This window comes from Camellia sinensis, chromosome 12 (assembly GCF_055761805.1).
Source record: "Camellia sinensis isolate YWXY chromosome 12, ASM5576180v1, whole genome shotgun sequence".
NCBI classification, from domain to species: domain Eukaryota; kingdom Viridiplantae; phylum Streptophyta; class Magnoliopsida; order Ericales; family Theaceae; genus Camellia; species Camellia sinensis.
In genome coordinates this window covers 30,260,405-30,277,836 of record NC_138972.1, presented here as the reverse complement: position 1 = coordinate 30,277,836, position 17,432 = coordinate 30,260,405, and positions in this window count along the sequence as shown.

Sequence of the window (17,432 nt, the reverse complement as noted above, 5' to 3'; positions counted from 1 at the left end):
GGGCCAGAGAGGCTCCAAGAGGAGCCAGGATAGTCAGGGTGATGGCAGGAGGCAGAGGGGTTCTAACCCTCAGCAGTCGCAGGGTGGTGTTGCTAGATCGACCTTCCCAGTGCCGAGTGCAGGCTCCGGGAGAGGTGGTCAGGGGGATTTCACCTGTTACAAGTGTGGCCAGCTGGGTCACAAGGTATCTGTTTGCCTGCAGAAGGGTGGGGGTCAGAAAGCTGCTTCTTCTTCAGCTAGATCGCAGAGTCAGAGTTTGGGCAGGGGGCAGCTCTTGACTTGTTATCAGTGTGGACAACCTGGGCACATGAAGAGGTTTTGCCCACAGTTGAGTGCCACTTCGGGAGCGTCTGGTTCTAGACAGACGCAGGGTTTTCAGCCAGCTCAGTCTGTGCAGGCCTCGAGGGCCAATCCGGGAGCTTCGTCATCCCAGTCTGTGCAGCAGTCTTTTGCTCCGAGAGGTGAGCAGGTAGACCAGGGGCCTACGGGGCGCGTGTATGCTGTTACCGCGCAGGACTTAGTACCGGCTCCATCAGTAGTGAGAGGTACTTTTCTGTTTTGCAACTCAGTTGCTAATGTGTTGATAGACACGGGTGCATCTCATTGTTTTGTATCTGCTGCATTTGCATCTGTTTTGGAATTGGAGTTAGCACAGTTAGCATCTCCTATTTGTGTGGTATCGCCTTTGGGTGGTGAATTAATTCTGAAATAGGGTGTTAGAGGATGTGATATAGAGGTCGCCGACTATAGGCTTCCTTTTCCGTTTGTTGTCATGCCCATGAAGGGTTTTGATGTTATTTTGGGTATGGACTGGTTATCGTCATACCGGGCTGTTATTGATTGCTACCGCCAGAGGGTTACATTGTGTACCTTGAGCGGGGAGTGGTTTCATTTCTTGGGAGACCGGGTTGGTAGTGTTTTGCCACCGGGGTATGATTCGCGAGGGCGAAGTGAGCTTAGTAGTCTACTTGCTAGCTTTGAGAGTGGTGAGAGTGGTGAGACCCAGGTTGTGTTACCAAGGGTGGTTTGTGAGTATTCGGATGTTTTTCCCGAAGATCTTGTTAGTTTGCCACCTCACCGAGAGATAGAGTTCTCTATTGATTTAGTGCCTGGTACGGCGCCGATTTCTATGGCACCTTACCGTTTTGCTCCAGCAGAGTTGGTTGAGTTGAAAGTTCAGCTCCAGGAATTACTAGATAAGGGCTTTGTTCGCCCTAGTGTTTCACCGTGGGGAGCACCGGCCCTCTTTGTTAAAAAGAAAGATGGTGCCTTGAGATTGTGTATAGACTACCGGAAGTTGAATCGGGCTACGGTTAAGAATAAGTATCCTATGCCCCGTATAGATGATTTGTTTGACCAGTTGAAGGGTTCCCGTTGTTTCTCTAAGATAGACTTGAGATCGGGTTACCATCAGTTGAGGGTCAGGGAGGAAGATATTCCTAAGACGGCATTCCGTACGCGGTATGGCCATTACGAGTTTCTGGTGATGCCATTCGGACTTACCAATGCACCGGCAGTCTTTATGGACTTGATGAACCGGATTTTCCGGGAGTTCTTAGACCGATTTGTGGTTGTTTTTGTGGACGACATTCTTATCTATTCGTCTTCCGAGGAGGAGCACGAGGCACACTTGAGAGTGGTGCTTGAGTTACTTAGAGCCCATAGGCTGTATGCCAAGTTTGGGAAGTGTGAGTTCTGGCTGAGGGAAGTCAAATTCTTAGGCCACGTGGTATCTGGGAAAGGGGTGTCTGTTGATACATCCAAGGTTGAGGCAGTGCAAGATTGGGCACAGCCTAAGAGTGTGTTTGAGATCCGCAGTTTTCTGGGATTGGCTGGGTATTACCGTCGGTTTGTGAAAGATTTTTCCAGGTTAACGTCACCGTTGACTAGACTGACTCGGAAGGGAGTCAAGTTTGTGTGGAGTGAGACTTGTGAAAAGTCGTTCCAAGAGTTAAAAATTAGATTGACCACCGCTCCGGTGTTGATTATTCCGGAGAGAGGGTTGGGTTATGCGGTTTATTGTGATGCCTCACGAGAGGGTTTGGGTTGTGTGATGATGCAAGAGGGAAAAGTGGTAGCTTATGGCTCACGTCAGTTGAAAATACACGAGAAGAATTACCCCACACACGACCTAGAGTTAGCAGCTGTGATCTTTGCCTTGAAAATCTGGAGGCACTACCTTTATGGTGAGAGGTTCGAGGTATTCTCGGATCACAAGAGTTTGAAGTATCTGTTTACACAGAGAGACTTGAATCTGAGGCAGAGGAGATGGATGGAGTTCATCGAGGATTATGATTTTGAGTTGCATTATCATCCGGGAAAGGCCAATGTTGTGGCCGATGCCCTTAGTAGGAAAACCATTAGTGATGTAGCTTGTATAGCCATCCGGGAATGGGTGATGTTGGGAGCACTTGGCGAGTTTGATTTGCTACTGGGCGAATCTGTTGAGGCTGCGGCCTTGTTTTCTGTTGTTGCGCAGCCTACACTTGTGGTTAGAGTGTTAGAGGCACAGCGAGGTGACCTTGAGGTAGAATCCCTCCGAGAAAAGATCTCCAGTGGGAAAGTTGAGAAGGGTTTGACGGTGTATCCCGACCTGAGTGTGAGATACCGAGACCGTTTGTTTGTACCGGAGTCTTGCCGAGAGGAAGTACTCCGAGAGTTTCATCATTCGCGCCTTGCGGTGCATCCGGGAGGTACTAAGATGTATCAGGATTTGGGTCGCCAATTTTGGTGGCGGGGTATGAAGAGAGATGTGGCTGTTTTCGTATCGAAGTGCCTTACTTGCCAGCAAGTGAAGGCCGAGCATCAGAGGCCAGCGGGTTTGTTGCAACCCTTGCCTATTGCCGAGTGGAAGTGGGAGCATGTCACTATGGACTTCGTTGTAGGTCTTCCGAGGACTCAGCGGGGTAGTGATGCTATTTGGGTGGTTGTAGACCGGTTGACTAAGTCGGCGCACTTTATTCCTATGCGCGTGAGAGAATCGGTAGATCATCTTGCCGATTTGTATATTCGGGACGTAGTGAGATTGCACGGGGTCCCAGTGACGATCGTCTCAGATAGAGATCCTCGTTTTACTGCTAGGTTGTGGCAGAGTTTGCAGAGTGCCTTGGGCACTAAGTTGACCTTTAGTACGGCTTATCATCCTCAGACTGATGGGCAGTCCGAGCGTACTATTCAGATCCTCGAGGATATGCTTCGGGGTTGTGTCCTGGATTTCAGTGGGACGTGGGAGAGGCACTTGCCATTGGTAGAGTTTGCCTACAACAACAGTTTTCAGTCTAGCATCGGTATGGCACCGTTTGAGGCCTTGTATGGCCGACCGTGTAGGTCTCCAGTTTGTTGGGCCGAGGTGGGTGATGCACCTTTGTTGGGTCCGGAGTTGGTTAGGGAGACGACGGAGAAAGTTGAGCTTATCCGTAGGAGGCTTGTTACAGCCCAGAGTCGACAAAAGAGTTATGCCGACCGTAGGAGGAGGCCTTTGGCGTTTGAGGTAGGTGATCATGTCTTTCTGAAGATATCACCTAGGCGAGGCCTGATGAGATTTGGGAAGAGTGGGAAGTTATCCCCTCGGTTTATTGGTCCTTTTGAGATCCTTGAAAGGATAGGTGAGGTTGCTTATCGGTTAGCCTTACCGCCGCAGTTGTCCGGAGTGCATGACGTGTTTCATGTGAGTATGCTTCGGAAGTATGAGCCAGATCCATCACATGTGTTGGATTGGACTGATTTAGAGGTAGATGAGGATGCCTCGTATGAGGAGAGACCGGTACGGGTCTTGGATAGGCGGGATCAGGTCCTGCGTGGCAAGACCATTCCTTTGGTGAAAGTCTTGTGGAAACATCACGGAGTGAAGGAAGCCACTTGGGAACGTGAGTTGGAAGTCCGAGAGAAATATCCGGACTTGTTTGTTGTTATGTAATCTTATATTTAAATTTTACATCTTGTTGAACTTAAGAGCTTTGATATATGTCTTAAGTTGTGAAACATTGAGAATGTTTTGATTACTGGAAGTATGTTTGGAACTTGCCTCATATGGAAGTTGAATGTGACACTATATGTGTTGAATCTATTGTTGAAATTGGAAAGATAGTGCATAATGTTAATGTATGTTGAGAATACATATATTGTTTACATATTGTGATATGTCTCTTGTTAAAGGGATGGGATGACCGGTAATGGGTCGAATTGTTGAATGTTAAATTGTAACATTGTCTAAAATGAAGGAAAACTTGTTTTGAAAACTTGTGCTTAATTTCGGGGACGAAATTCTTTAAGGGGGGGAGGTTATAGCGATCCCGGGTTTACCCTTGTTGTATAGTGATCCGGACATGTGTCCGTGGATGTTGGTAGTTGTTTATTATCTTGTTTACATCCTTTCTTACTTTGTATTTGAGTTATAGGATGTGTTGAGCGGGTTTGTTACAGGTTGGTTGAGTTTAGAAACCAAAACTAGTTGCCCAGATTTTTGGCCTGTACGCTCGAGCGGAGGTGTTGGCGCTCGAGCGTAGATTACATCCATCCAGTATCTTGTTGTGCAGTGTTGTGAGCTCGAGCGTAGGGTTGGGAGCTCGAGCGGAGGCCTGGTTCTGCAAAAGTGCTGGGCGAGTGCATCCTGCGCTCGAGCGGGAGGTTGGCCGCTCGAGCGGAAGTCTGTGAGTGGCCGCTCGAGCGGGGTGTTGTACGCTCGAGCGGAAGACTGGGTTTAAATCCCGAAATTGTGACTTTTCAAATCACTTTTTCACTTTCTCTTCTCTCTCTTACTTTTTCAAAAACACCATTGTTGAGTCTTTCTCTCTAGATACTACCTTCTCTCTAGGTTTTGATCTAGTAGGAGTGATTTACTCACCTTTGGCCTTTACAAAAAAGTTGTTGATCGTCGAGGGCTTCATTTTAATCTGAAAATCTCGGGTTTTGGAGCACGTTGGGTTTTGTCGTCTTCTCCTTTGGGACTCCGAATTTGAGGTAGGGATAACCTACTCCTCTCTATGGGTTTTGTCTTTAAATTTTGGTATTTTGAGATGTTGGGCTTGATTTGGTAAATTTGTGAAAGTTTGGGGCTTTTGTGTAATTTTACAACGGTTGGGGTTTTATTCATAATAAACCTAGATGCATGTTTGGCATAGAAGAATGGAAAGATTGTTGAATCATTGATGAAAATGGGACCTAAGGGTTGAAATGGTAATTATGAAAAATGGCCTAATTACATTGGTTAATTAATTGGGATAATTAATTGGTGAGAAATGAGGAAATGAAATGTTGATTGAATATCCATTTGTGCATTTATTTTCTGTTTTAGAAATAACTGCTTTGGGCTATCGGTGGAGGATAGTCGAGATTGTTGTAGACAATGCATGATGATTAGGTAAACGGAAACTAATCAATGGAATTTGTCATGGAACTTGACGGTTGATAGAATACATTAATTGTGTGTATTGTGTGATTGTATATAGAACCAATGTGTTTATATACGTTATGTGTAGAGGAGGAGATAGGGGATGTACTCCGCGGTTTAGGGGAAGATAGGGGATGTACCTCTAAACCGGATAGGTATTGGGAGGAGATAGGGGATGAACTCCGTAGACAGAGCTCATATGCTTGTCTAGAGAAGTGAAGATAGAGCTCATATGCTTATCTTTGTGAAGTGTGGATACAGCTTGTATGCTTATCTGTGGATATTGTTGATATACATATCTGTTGTAGAGTGTGGATACAGCTTGTATGCTTATCTGTGGATATTGTTGATATACATATCTGTTGAGATTGTGGATATAGCTTTTATGCGTATCTGAATGTGAGATATAGTTTTTATACATATCTGTGGAAATGATGATAGGGCTAGCATGCTTATCTGTTAAAAAAGGGAAAATGAAAAGTAATTGGGACTTGTAAGTCGTTGACATAAATATGTAATTTATGTGATTGTATCAGTGTTGACCAACTATCAATTGCTAATGTTTTAGTCATTGTCCATGGTTGGTTTAGTGTATTTCTACTGGGCTGTGGCTCACCCTATATGGGAATATCATTTTCAGGTACAGGAAGCATGCCACCTCCAAGGACATAGCTGGGAGGCTAGTGGCGGGCATAGTTTTGTCGTTTTACTTTTGATGTATTACATGTAATTTCAAGCCAAGGGCTTAATGTGTAAACGAGTTAGAACTCTTGTTGTAACCAAGTGTTAACTTGGAAAGCTGTAAGCCCGTAGGGCATTTTGTTATGAGGTTAACATGTAATACTTATGTCTTGGAATTCTAATGAATGAAAGGAATGCGGTTAGTTTAAATGTAAATGCATGGCTTATCTGATGGGTTTATTGTTATTATTTTGAGGGCGTTACAAAATGTACGAATGAAAACACAGTGAAAAAATGTTCACCGTTAACTGTTCTTAACATGACAATTTTGACTGATAAATCAACATACATATTAACCTCATAAAGCCCAACTGCCTATTCAAATGACTCAAAATAACAGCCTGTCTCATGGCTTCCAAGCTCCAATCCAATCCCCCATTGAAATAGTAACAATATGACTAAAGCTATGGGTGTTGGTAAGTTAACCATGAGTTCAGATTTAAAGTATTAATTACACTTTCTTTTTTCTTTTCTTTTTTTGTAACATAAATAGTTTAAAACTATTGATCTATCTAACAATAAACAAGAAACAACTACATATATATATATATATATATATATATATATATATATATATGGCATTTAGCTTATTGGAGAAAAGTTGAACTTTATTGAAGTTATTCTACCAGATATCTTTGCATGCTTTAGTATTTCAGTCAGAAAATTATAACAGAAGTGCTTCTTCAAAAAGAAGGCCAGCTCACTAGTGTGAAAATTCAAATCATCACATAGCATATCAAATAATATCTACTACATCCAAAGAAGGCCAACTCACTTGTGGATAAAATCACAGGTCCCCAACTCTTTCACTACCAAAGGTAATCTTTCTCCACCAGTAACCTGAGAAGAAAAAAGCACAGTGAATTTCAATGTCACCTTGAGCAGAAATCGTTGTAGTTTTATTCAAAAAAAGATGAGAACAAAATTGAATCAAACCTCATAATCTGCACCAACACTCCTAATATTAACAGTCTGAATTTCATTGTGCTTAGCCCATATGATTTTTCCACTATTGTCCATACTAGCTACAGGTTCCTCTCGACCAAAAGCCCCAATTGTTCAATAGCCTCAACAAAGATTAAAGACTTAAAGGAACAAAACAAAAAAGAAGACGAAGAAGAAGAAGAAGTGGAAGACATCATAAATAACTATATCAACCCATCCCAAAAAAAAATAAAAATAAAAATAAATTAATATTCTTAAAAGAAGGGACAAGTGTGAACAAAACCAATAAACAAAGAAAGAAACTATGCAAGTTGTCTAAGCTAGATTGACCCTCTTATAAGCATTCAGATGCTTCTTACATAATTTGTTGTCTATGTCGGGCCTATAATATTATTACTTTAGGTCTTCACCTAATATGTAAACTTGAGTTTGAGTCTCCTTAACTTACAACTACCTTGGGGTGTGACAAATGTTGATAGTTTTTCCTTGTAGCAATTTTCTTTGGCTTCAGTTAGAATAGTGATCTTCTAGGCATCAAATTCTTCTCTTATGTGGCAAAGACCAGAAGAATTGAACCAGTAACCCCAAGCCTCTCTTTTTGATGCCACACCCACACTTTTTTTTATGATGTTTCATTATGTACAATAGTTTGTTTATATTTGCTGAATGTGTATGAGGTTTCTAACACGCGCATATTCATTTGAGACCATTTTTATTATCCATCTACCACTAGGAAAATGTCCCGTACCTCTTTCCGAAATGCATTTTGAGACTAAGCACTAATTTGCTGCTTACTCGTGGTTTCATTCCCCTGACAATGTTGCCTGCGAATGTGTAGCTCAAAAAGCTGGACCTTTGTTTGATAGGGGTCATATGAGGTGTTCTTTATTCATAGTATTTTTTTTTTCTTACTGGTTTTTCTGCCATATTTAATTGTAACCAAACCAGACTAAACTAAGTTTGTCTCCCAATCAAATGGGACCGATTGCATAAATCGTTTTTCGCCATTTTGTTCTGTCAATGGCTATGTGCTCACTTATACGTAATTGTATTGCAGCAAAATTGTATCTCCCTAAAGTCAACAGGTCAAGTGGAGCTGTCATAGATATGTGGATTAAGGTTCTCTCTCTCTCTCTCTCTCTCTCTCTCTCTCTCTCTCTCTCCCATTGTGTGTGTCTGTATGTGCGAATGACTTAGTGATATTTTACTTCCTTTCAGGCCAAAGAACTGGATGCAAACTCCGAATATTATGTAGAGCTGTTAGCAAAAGGAACTGGGAAATCAAAGAAAGAAATCAGTAAAGACGTCCAGCGCCCCAAATAAGAAGCATAACAAATCAGAAAATGCGCAAATCTCTTAGAAGATTTTTTTTATTTCAAATTTCTTAAAAAATCTTTCAGAACTTATCGCAAGACAAAAAAGAAAGTCCTCAGACCATAATAAAACTGACTGCAAATCTACAGCCTCATGGCCACACCATACTTGCTGAGTCTTTCCTATAATAAAATTAAAGAACACATAAAGACAACTGACTTATCAGAAAAGAAAAGAACCAAGAAAGAAAACTAGAATTATATTATAAATCACCTTTTTACAAACTTCAAAGTCTATGGTTTCTTTGACCTTTTTTAATTGATTAGCCCCTAAGTTCTCATGACTCATGAACTCCAAAAGGGAAGGCAAGCAACTCATGGCCTGAAACTTATCCGAGGGAGACACTCTTACATGAATTCGATGTAAGAAAGATGCACAGCTAAAGAATACAGATACCAAAAACCAAAGTTCAGTCAATATCACTTGTCTAGTTACTAGTAAAAGAAGTAATGAACTAAGATCAAACCAGAGAGTGATCGGTGAGACTGAGATCTGTTGGTCCACAACAAAAATCAAATCATAAATATTTCGAACTAAGATCATAAAAATCAGATCACAACTAAGATCATATTTCGAATCAGATCTGTTGGTCCACAACAAAAATCAGATCATAAATATTTCAAACTAAGGTCATAAAAATCAGATCACAACTAAGATCATATTTCGAATCAGATCTGTTGGTCCACAACAAAAATCAGATCTGTTGGTCCACAAAAAATCAGAGATGAGAGATCAGGAAGAGAGAGAGAGAGAGAGGCGCTTACTTGTGTGTGAGTCGATCGGTGTAGAGATGCAAAACCAGAGAGTGAGTGTGAGACTGATGAGATGAGAGAGTGAGGGAGACAGATCAGATCAGATCAGATATATATATATATATATATCTGATATATATATATATATATAACAAAAAAAAAATCAACGATCGGGAGAGAGAGAGACAGAGATTGAGAGAGTTTACCTGCGAAGTAGATTGATCGGCTGTGCGATGATGATCGGAGCGATGAGATGAGAAAGAGAGTGATCGGTGCAGAAAGTTTCCATGTTGAATGATCGGCTGCCAGAAACGAGAGAGTGAGAAAGAGAGACTGTGAGATGGTGAGTGAGTGATAGTGAGACTGAGAGAGAGCGAGAGAGAGAGAGAGAGAGAGTGAGGGAGCCGATTATAGATTAGGGTTTTTTTTTCTTTTGTTTTGTTTGTTATAGGTGAGTGAGATGGTAAGTGAGAGATGGACGGTTAGATTTGAAAGAGGGAAAAAAAAAATGAATTTTTTTCTTTTTGATTTTTTTATGAAATTTTATTTTTTTGAAATTTTTTTTTCTAATTTTCATTACAAATGAATATTTAAATAATAAAAGGATTTTTTTTTTTGCAACGGAGGATGTCATTGCTAAAAAAAATTATTTTTTATTAAAATAATTTTTTTATAGTTAATGAATTTTTATTTTTATTTTTATTTTTTCATTTAGTAAGGTTAAAAATTTATTTGTTTCATATTTATTTTAATGAATATAAAATTATTATTTTTTTTTATTTGGTAGAAGTAGGGATAATATTTTCCATTAAAATAAAGTTAATTTTTTGTGGCGAGAGAAAGAGATATAGAGAGAGAGAGAGACAGGGAGACAGAGAGAGAAAGAGATAGAGAGAGAGACATAGAAAAATAGAGAGAAACAAGATATGAGCGAGAGATAGACAAAGAGCGAGAGAAATAGAGCGAAAAGAGATGAACGAGAGAAAGACATAGAAAAAGAGAGACGGAGAGAGAAGAAAGATGAGCGAGAGAGACAGAGAGAGAAATAGAGAGAAGATAAATAAGCGAGAGAGAAGAGAGATAGAGAGATAAGAGGGATAGAGAGAAGAGAGATGAGTGAGAGACAAAGAGAGAAAGAGAAAGAGATAGAGACAAAGACTGACAGATAGAGAAGAGTGATAAGTGAGAGAGAAAAGAGAGGTAATATTTTGTGGTAGAGGGGAGGAAGCGGCAGTAGTGGTGAAGGTGGTGGATAAGAGATGATGGTGGTGGTGGTGATGGCGAAGGAGATTAGTGATGAAGTTGTGGTAGTAGTAGAATAGATGGAGTGGCAGTGGTGAAAGAGAGGTAATGGTAGTAGTAGTAGTGGCAATAGTGGTAGTGGAGTGGTGGCGATGGTAGTAATAATGGTAGTCGTAAAGGTGAAATGGCGACCGTGGTAGTAGTGGTGGTAGTGCAATAGCGTTTGTAGTAGTGGTGAAGGTAGTAGAGGAGATGAGCGGTAAGAGAAAAAGATGAGTGAGAGACACAGAGAGAGAGAGATAAAAGAGATAGAGAGAAGAGAGCTGGACGAGAGACACAGAAAAAAGAGAGAGACAGACAGACAGAGAAGAGTGATGAGTGAGAGAGAGAAAGAGAAGAGTGACAGAGACACAGAGAGAAAGAGAGAGACGGACAGATAGAGAAGAGTGATGAGTGAGAGAAAGAGAGAGAGAGAGAGACAGAGAGAGATAGAAAAGAGAGACAGAGACACATAGAGAAAGGAAGAGACAGACAGACAGAGAAGAGTGATGAGTAAGAGAGGGAAAGAGAAGAGAGACAGAGACAGAGAGATAGGAAGATGAAAAAATGGGTGAAAAGAGAAATGTTCAAAAGAGTAAGGCGACGTCGTTTATAGTAGATTGATAAATCGAGAATGAGCTCGATAAATAGAGAAGATGGGAGTAAGAGAACGAGCAAGACGAACATAATGAGGGAGAAATAGACAAATAGACAAGTAGACAGAGAGAGAGAGAAGAGTGATGAGTGAGAGAGAGACAGAGAGAGAGAGAGAGATAGAAAAAGAGAGAGAAACAAGAGATGAGCGAGAGATAGACAAAAAGAGAGAGAAATAGAATGAAAAGAGATGAGTGAGAGAGAGACACAGAGAAAGAGAGAGACAGAGAGAGAAGAGAAATGAGCGAGAGAGATAGAGAGAGATAGAAAGATAAGAGAGAGAAAAGAAATGGAGAGATAGAGAGAATAAAGATGAGCGAGAGAAAACAGATGTGAGAGATAGAGAGAAGAGAGATAGACGAGAGACACCGAGAGAAAATGAGAGAGAGAAACAGATAGACAGAGAAAAAAGAGTGATGAGTGAAAAAGATAAAGATAAGAGATAGAGATAGAGACAGAGAGACAAGAAGATGAAAAAATGAATGAAAAGAGAAATGTTATATCAAAAGAGTAAGACGATATTGTTTTTTTTAATTTTTTTTGCGATAGAAAAAAGTACTAGAATTTATTCAAACCATTTTGTGACTGTATATATATGAAGCTGTCTCAAAACCACAATCACTATGCTAGGTTAGAGTTTTCCAAAAACTCTTTTGAGAAAATTATACTTTCTTATTTTCCGTGTTATATTGTTTTTATTGAATTTTTTTAATATTTTAAGTATTTTTTTTTAATTTTTAGACACACCTAACATAAATACACCTAAAAATTTAAAAAATTTTAATTTTTTTTTTAAAAATTCACTAAATACCAAAAATACAATAATTCAATACATTTTTTTTTGTATTTTTATATATTTATTAATTTTTAAAAATATTTTTCATAATTTTTTTTAGATACATCTAAGTAAGGTGTATCTAAAAAAAATATTTAAAAATTTAAAAATATTCACTAAAAACAAAAAAAAAAAAACACAAAAGTCACTTTTTGCGACGGCAAAAAATACCGTCTCAAAAAAGCAGAACATTTGCGACGGCACAATTTGCCGTTTCAAAAAATAAGAGTATTTCAAAAAAGCAGAACATTTGCGACGACACAATTTGCCGTCTCAAAAAATAAGAGTATTTGAATACTCTTATTTTTTGAGACGGCAAATTGTGCCGTCGCAAATATTCTGCTTTTTTGAGACGGTATTTTTTGCCGTCGCAAAAAGTGACTTTTTGAGACGGCAAGTGTGCCATCGCAAATAGTTCCGTCTCATAAACCCACTTTTCTTGTAGTGTCTAGTGGTGAGCAGAAGGTCACACTGTGTGATAAACACCATGACATCATGTGATAAGTTGATTATGTTGTGTGGTATGTTAAGTCAATTTTAATAATAAATAAAAGAATAAATTATATTATTAGTATCTATAATTTAAGCGTAGTGTCATTTTAGTTCCTATAGTTTCAATTTATACAATTTAAATCTTACACTTTCCATTTGTTGCAATGTGGTCCATTTGTTATGCACTGTTAACAATTTAAACAAAAATATTCACGTGCAAAACTAGAAAGATCAATGTAGAATTAAAATGAAACTACTTTGATTCCTCTAATTTTACATGATTTTTTTCGGTTCAAATTTTAACGGTAAATAATAAAAGGACCATATTACAATAAAAATAAATTATACAAGTAAAATTGTTTAAATTAAAACTCCCAAAACCAAAGTGAAATATCACTCAAGCTAAAGGGACCAACAGTGTAATTTACTCTAAACGAGGCGAAGAAAAACTTTTACTTTTTTGAGAAAATCATCTCATTTTTATATTAGTTTTGATTATTATGAATGGCCTATTTTGGGAGTTTCTCTATTTGCACACATCAAAAACTTTCAACACACAACTCTCTTATTAAACACATTAAATGATTCTAAAATTTGATAAGTTGCTCCGTACACAATTCACCATGCCAAAAACATTCCTAGCTTTTTAAAACTATAAACTTTTTAGAATAAATTGTTACAATTAAAAAATGAGAAGTCAAAATGAAATTGATGTAAAGTGTAGGGGTATATAGTGTAGTTTACTTGAAATAATATGAAAACACTGAGTTTAATTTTGGAAGAATTTCATTTTAGTATAATTTTAAACAGATATTTATGTATTAATGATAAACTTTGCAACATTAAAAATATATTTGAAATTATTTTTTAAATTTACCACTTAATTGTTATTTTCCCTTTAATTTTCATTTTTTTTTTCTTTTGAAATTTTTTAAAAGTAAAAAACTAGAAATGCAAACATCAAAGAAGAAAATAATAGCAAACAAAACCTTTTTTTTTTAATAGAACAAAACAAAAAAACAAACTCTAGCTTATGGTTTTATTTTCATAGGTCAATTTTTTTTCTTTTTTTCTTTTGGAAAAATTTCAAATTAGCCTGACTTTCTTAAAAAAAAATTATTCAACCTTTATCAACTTTCTATTAGAACAATTCAGTCGTATTTTGCATAAAACACTTCCACAAAGTCTTATTTATCATATATTCCTCTTATACTCACGACATTTAAAGTCAATATTTGCTTCTCTTGTTGATCCTGTTAGTTTTTTTATTTTGTTTTTTCAATTTTTCCTTAATGAGGTGATTGCTAAAGCCAAATATTGTTATAGAATATTTCCATACTCTATGCAATTTCAGTTGAATTATTTTTTTCAAGTAACTATTAATTTTTTGATGTATTAGGTATTGATCTAGAAGTTGACATGTTAATCATTTTATTTGTTTTAAAAAAAAAAAAAAAATTGAACTTTTCAACCGTGTTTTTTTTGGGGTGAATTTTTGTAATATTTAGTCATTTTTAAAATATATATATATATATATATATCAATTTAATTTAGATACATTTAAAAAATAAAAATAAAATTGTAATTTTTAAAAAAAGAAAATCACTACATACTAAAAAATATAAAAGAAAACAAAAATACAGTATATTTTTGTATTTTTTGTATTCTTTTTGTATATTTTGAAGTTTTATGATTTTTTTTTATAAATATTTTACTTTTTAAGTACATTTATTAGGTGCATATAAAAATAAAAAATAAAATTGACCAAAATATTAAAAAAATTCACTGAAAAAAATAGAATTAAAAACTCAAAAAAAAAAAATTTAAAAAATTCATAACCAAATAGAGTGAATAATCTTAATTATAATTTTTGAGATTCCTATTTATGATTTTTTTTTTTTTTACTAAAGTTGACCATTAAATTAAGAGTACAAATGTAATTAACATCCATGGAAAAAGGTAAAAGTGGGAAAAATTATAGTATTAATGTAGTGTTGAACTATTTCAAAATAATTTATTTAAAATATGACTGAATTATCTTAATGCAAAATTAATAGGTCTTAATGATTTTTCTTTAAGGAAAATAAGATTTATTAGTTATTTCTATTTTTCTTACGAGAAATCGTATGGGCACTACATGGTTGGACCTGAAATTTTGGGCTTCGTATGGGTTCCTCTACAATGGGTGTGTATTAAATATAATTTATCATAATTGTGATACTAGTATGACAAATGCCCGACTTAAAAAATGGTCATAATCAAATATTACTTAGTTATAATAAGAAATCTTTTCGTTCATAAATAAAATAAAATAATAATCGTAATAAATCATAACTAATATCACAATAAATCATAATCAATACTAAAATGAGTCATAACTAAACATCGTCTCATGCATAACTAAACACCTATTCAAACATAACAAAAATAACAATAATAAGTCATAACTAAATCATAACTAACATTATAATGACTATAACTAAGAATTACAAAAGTCATAATTAATAATTGATTATTAGTTAAAACTTATAAATACATATGGCATTCCACACCCATGCAAGATATTTTGTAGAAATTTTGATAGAACTTTTAGAATCTCTAGTATTATTGCATTTAAAATGTAATTAATAATTGATTATTTGATTCATATGGTAATAATTATAATATCTCTTCAATTTGGAAAGTAAATTTTTTTTTGAGTTGTTATTAATTTTTTTTCTTTAAGATAATAATTAATATATTAGTAGTTCGATTACAACGTATATCAGCATCTCTTCATAGATTTGAACATAAAATCTTACTTAGTTTAGCACCTACGTATCGTTTTCATGATCACCTTAGAAACTGTCTAGACTTCAATCATTATTAATTTCAAAACACATTTATATTTAATGATTTATTATCAATATGGTAATGTTTGTATACACATGGATATATCACATCATGATATTTTTGAATTCTTTATACTAAAAAATAACTTTTAAAAAAAAAAATAAGCTCTTATTATGAAAAATATTATGCGTAACATGGACAATTTATTCAATTTTTTTGTTTTTTTAAAATTTAAAAATACACATGTCATTTGTCATGAAAAATATTAGGGTAAACTACCAATAGGTCTTAATAGTTGGACTTAATTTCCATCAAGTCCTATTGAAAATAAGTCTTAATAAAATTGTCGTTAAAAATAATTTTTTTGCGATAATTTTTTATATATGTCGCTAAAAATTGACAATTAGTGACTTTTTTTGTCATAATTTTTATAAATTGTCGTTAAAACTTACAATTAGTGACTTTTTTTATGTCAATTTTTTCCTATAGAACCTATTAGGTAATAAGTTCACTTATTAGGATCTACATATAAGTACCTCAAAATATTAGGCATAGTACAAATTCATTTTATTGTAATGTTATTTCTACTAGGCCTTGTTTGGGAAATTCACTATTTTAGTTGATTTTTTGACTATTTAAACATGATTAAAAAAGTTATATTTGAAAAAATAGTTGTAACGCCCTGACAAAAAAACCTTCCTGATCCCTTTCTCATCCGGGCATTACCAGTATAAGATAGACAACACAACAAAACCAAATAGAAATGATATAACATTAACAACATTGCTTCCCTTTTGAACTATTTCCAAACTTTACAAGATTGTTTCATTATATTTACAACCAAAAATAAAATAGTTCAACCAGTAAGGAAGGATTCAACAAAAATTTCACCCTTGTCACATCAAAATATATGATTACACATAGGCACCCAAAAGCTATCCCTGACACACACAATATGATTCAACACAAGCTTTCACAATCCAAAAGTTTTCTTCAACCCGAAACGTTCATTTGGGGAGCACTTCATCTTCATTTTTTGAAATTTGGTTAGTTTTGGGTTGAGAAAAAGCTCAATAGGTAATTTTTATTATGTATATGTATAAATGCCCTTATCCATGAGTGTGCAAAATATAAGTTAAGTAATCATTTTCTGAACTTAGATAGGCAGTAAACATAGTATGACCTTCCAAGTAAGAGCCGAAATTCAAAATACATACATAGATATAGATTTTGTATACTTAAAAATAGCCCCATATTTGCCAACTCCAGAAACGGCTGGCGATGGGCACCCAACAACATTTTTCCCTTCGACATTTGTTGACTCCAGAAAAGACGGGGCTGAGAACACCCAAAACCATGTTTTTCTACATTCGCCGACTCCTAAAACGACGAGCTCGTGGACACCCAAAAACATTTTCCCACATTCGTCCGATGATATGCTCAGACAGGGCAATTGGGCACCTTGACTCTCCGTGCAGATACCAAATATAATACAAAACTCAAGATCACCCACCTTACTACTTGGACTCATAGACTATTTACCCCCCTTTATAGCTTTCCACTGATTGCATCATCCATTGAATCACAAAAGAGTTTAGTAATGCATATGATGCATGAATTTGTAAATACTCCTTTTTCCCTAAAATGATTTCCAATGTAAACAATTCACTGTTTCACCTTTCAATAATAACCATGGTTCACTCAACAATTATCACCAACACAAGATGTACGTAGAAAAAGCATTTCAAATCATGCATCCTACCTCAAACTTAAGCAATTACCCTCAATTTCATGTTTTAAGAATCAATTGAACAAAACTCTTCTTTTTAAAACAAGTTTCAAAACAACGGTTTATAAAAAAAAAATTAAGGGTTTCCTCTCTTTCATGAATTAAAGGCTAAATTTCTTCACCAATAATAATAATCATAAAAAATAAACTACTCCATCCTTAATCATGAATTATTACTCATATCCTTCCAAATCATTTGATAGTATACACAATCTATACATATACATATACATATACACATACAGATATATATATATATATATATATCTGCAAAATGAATAGCTAATGAAATTACCACATATGAGTTCCAATTAAAGGTATAACAAGTTAAGGACACCCCTATCTCAA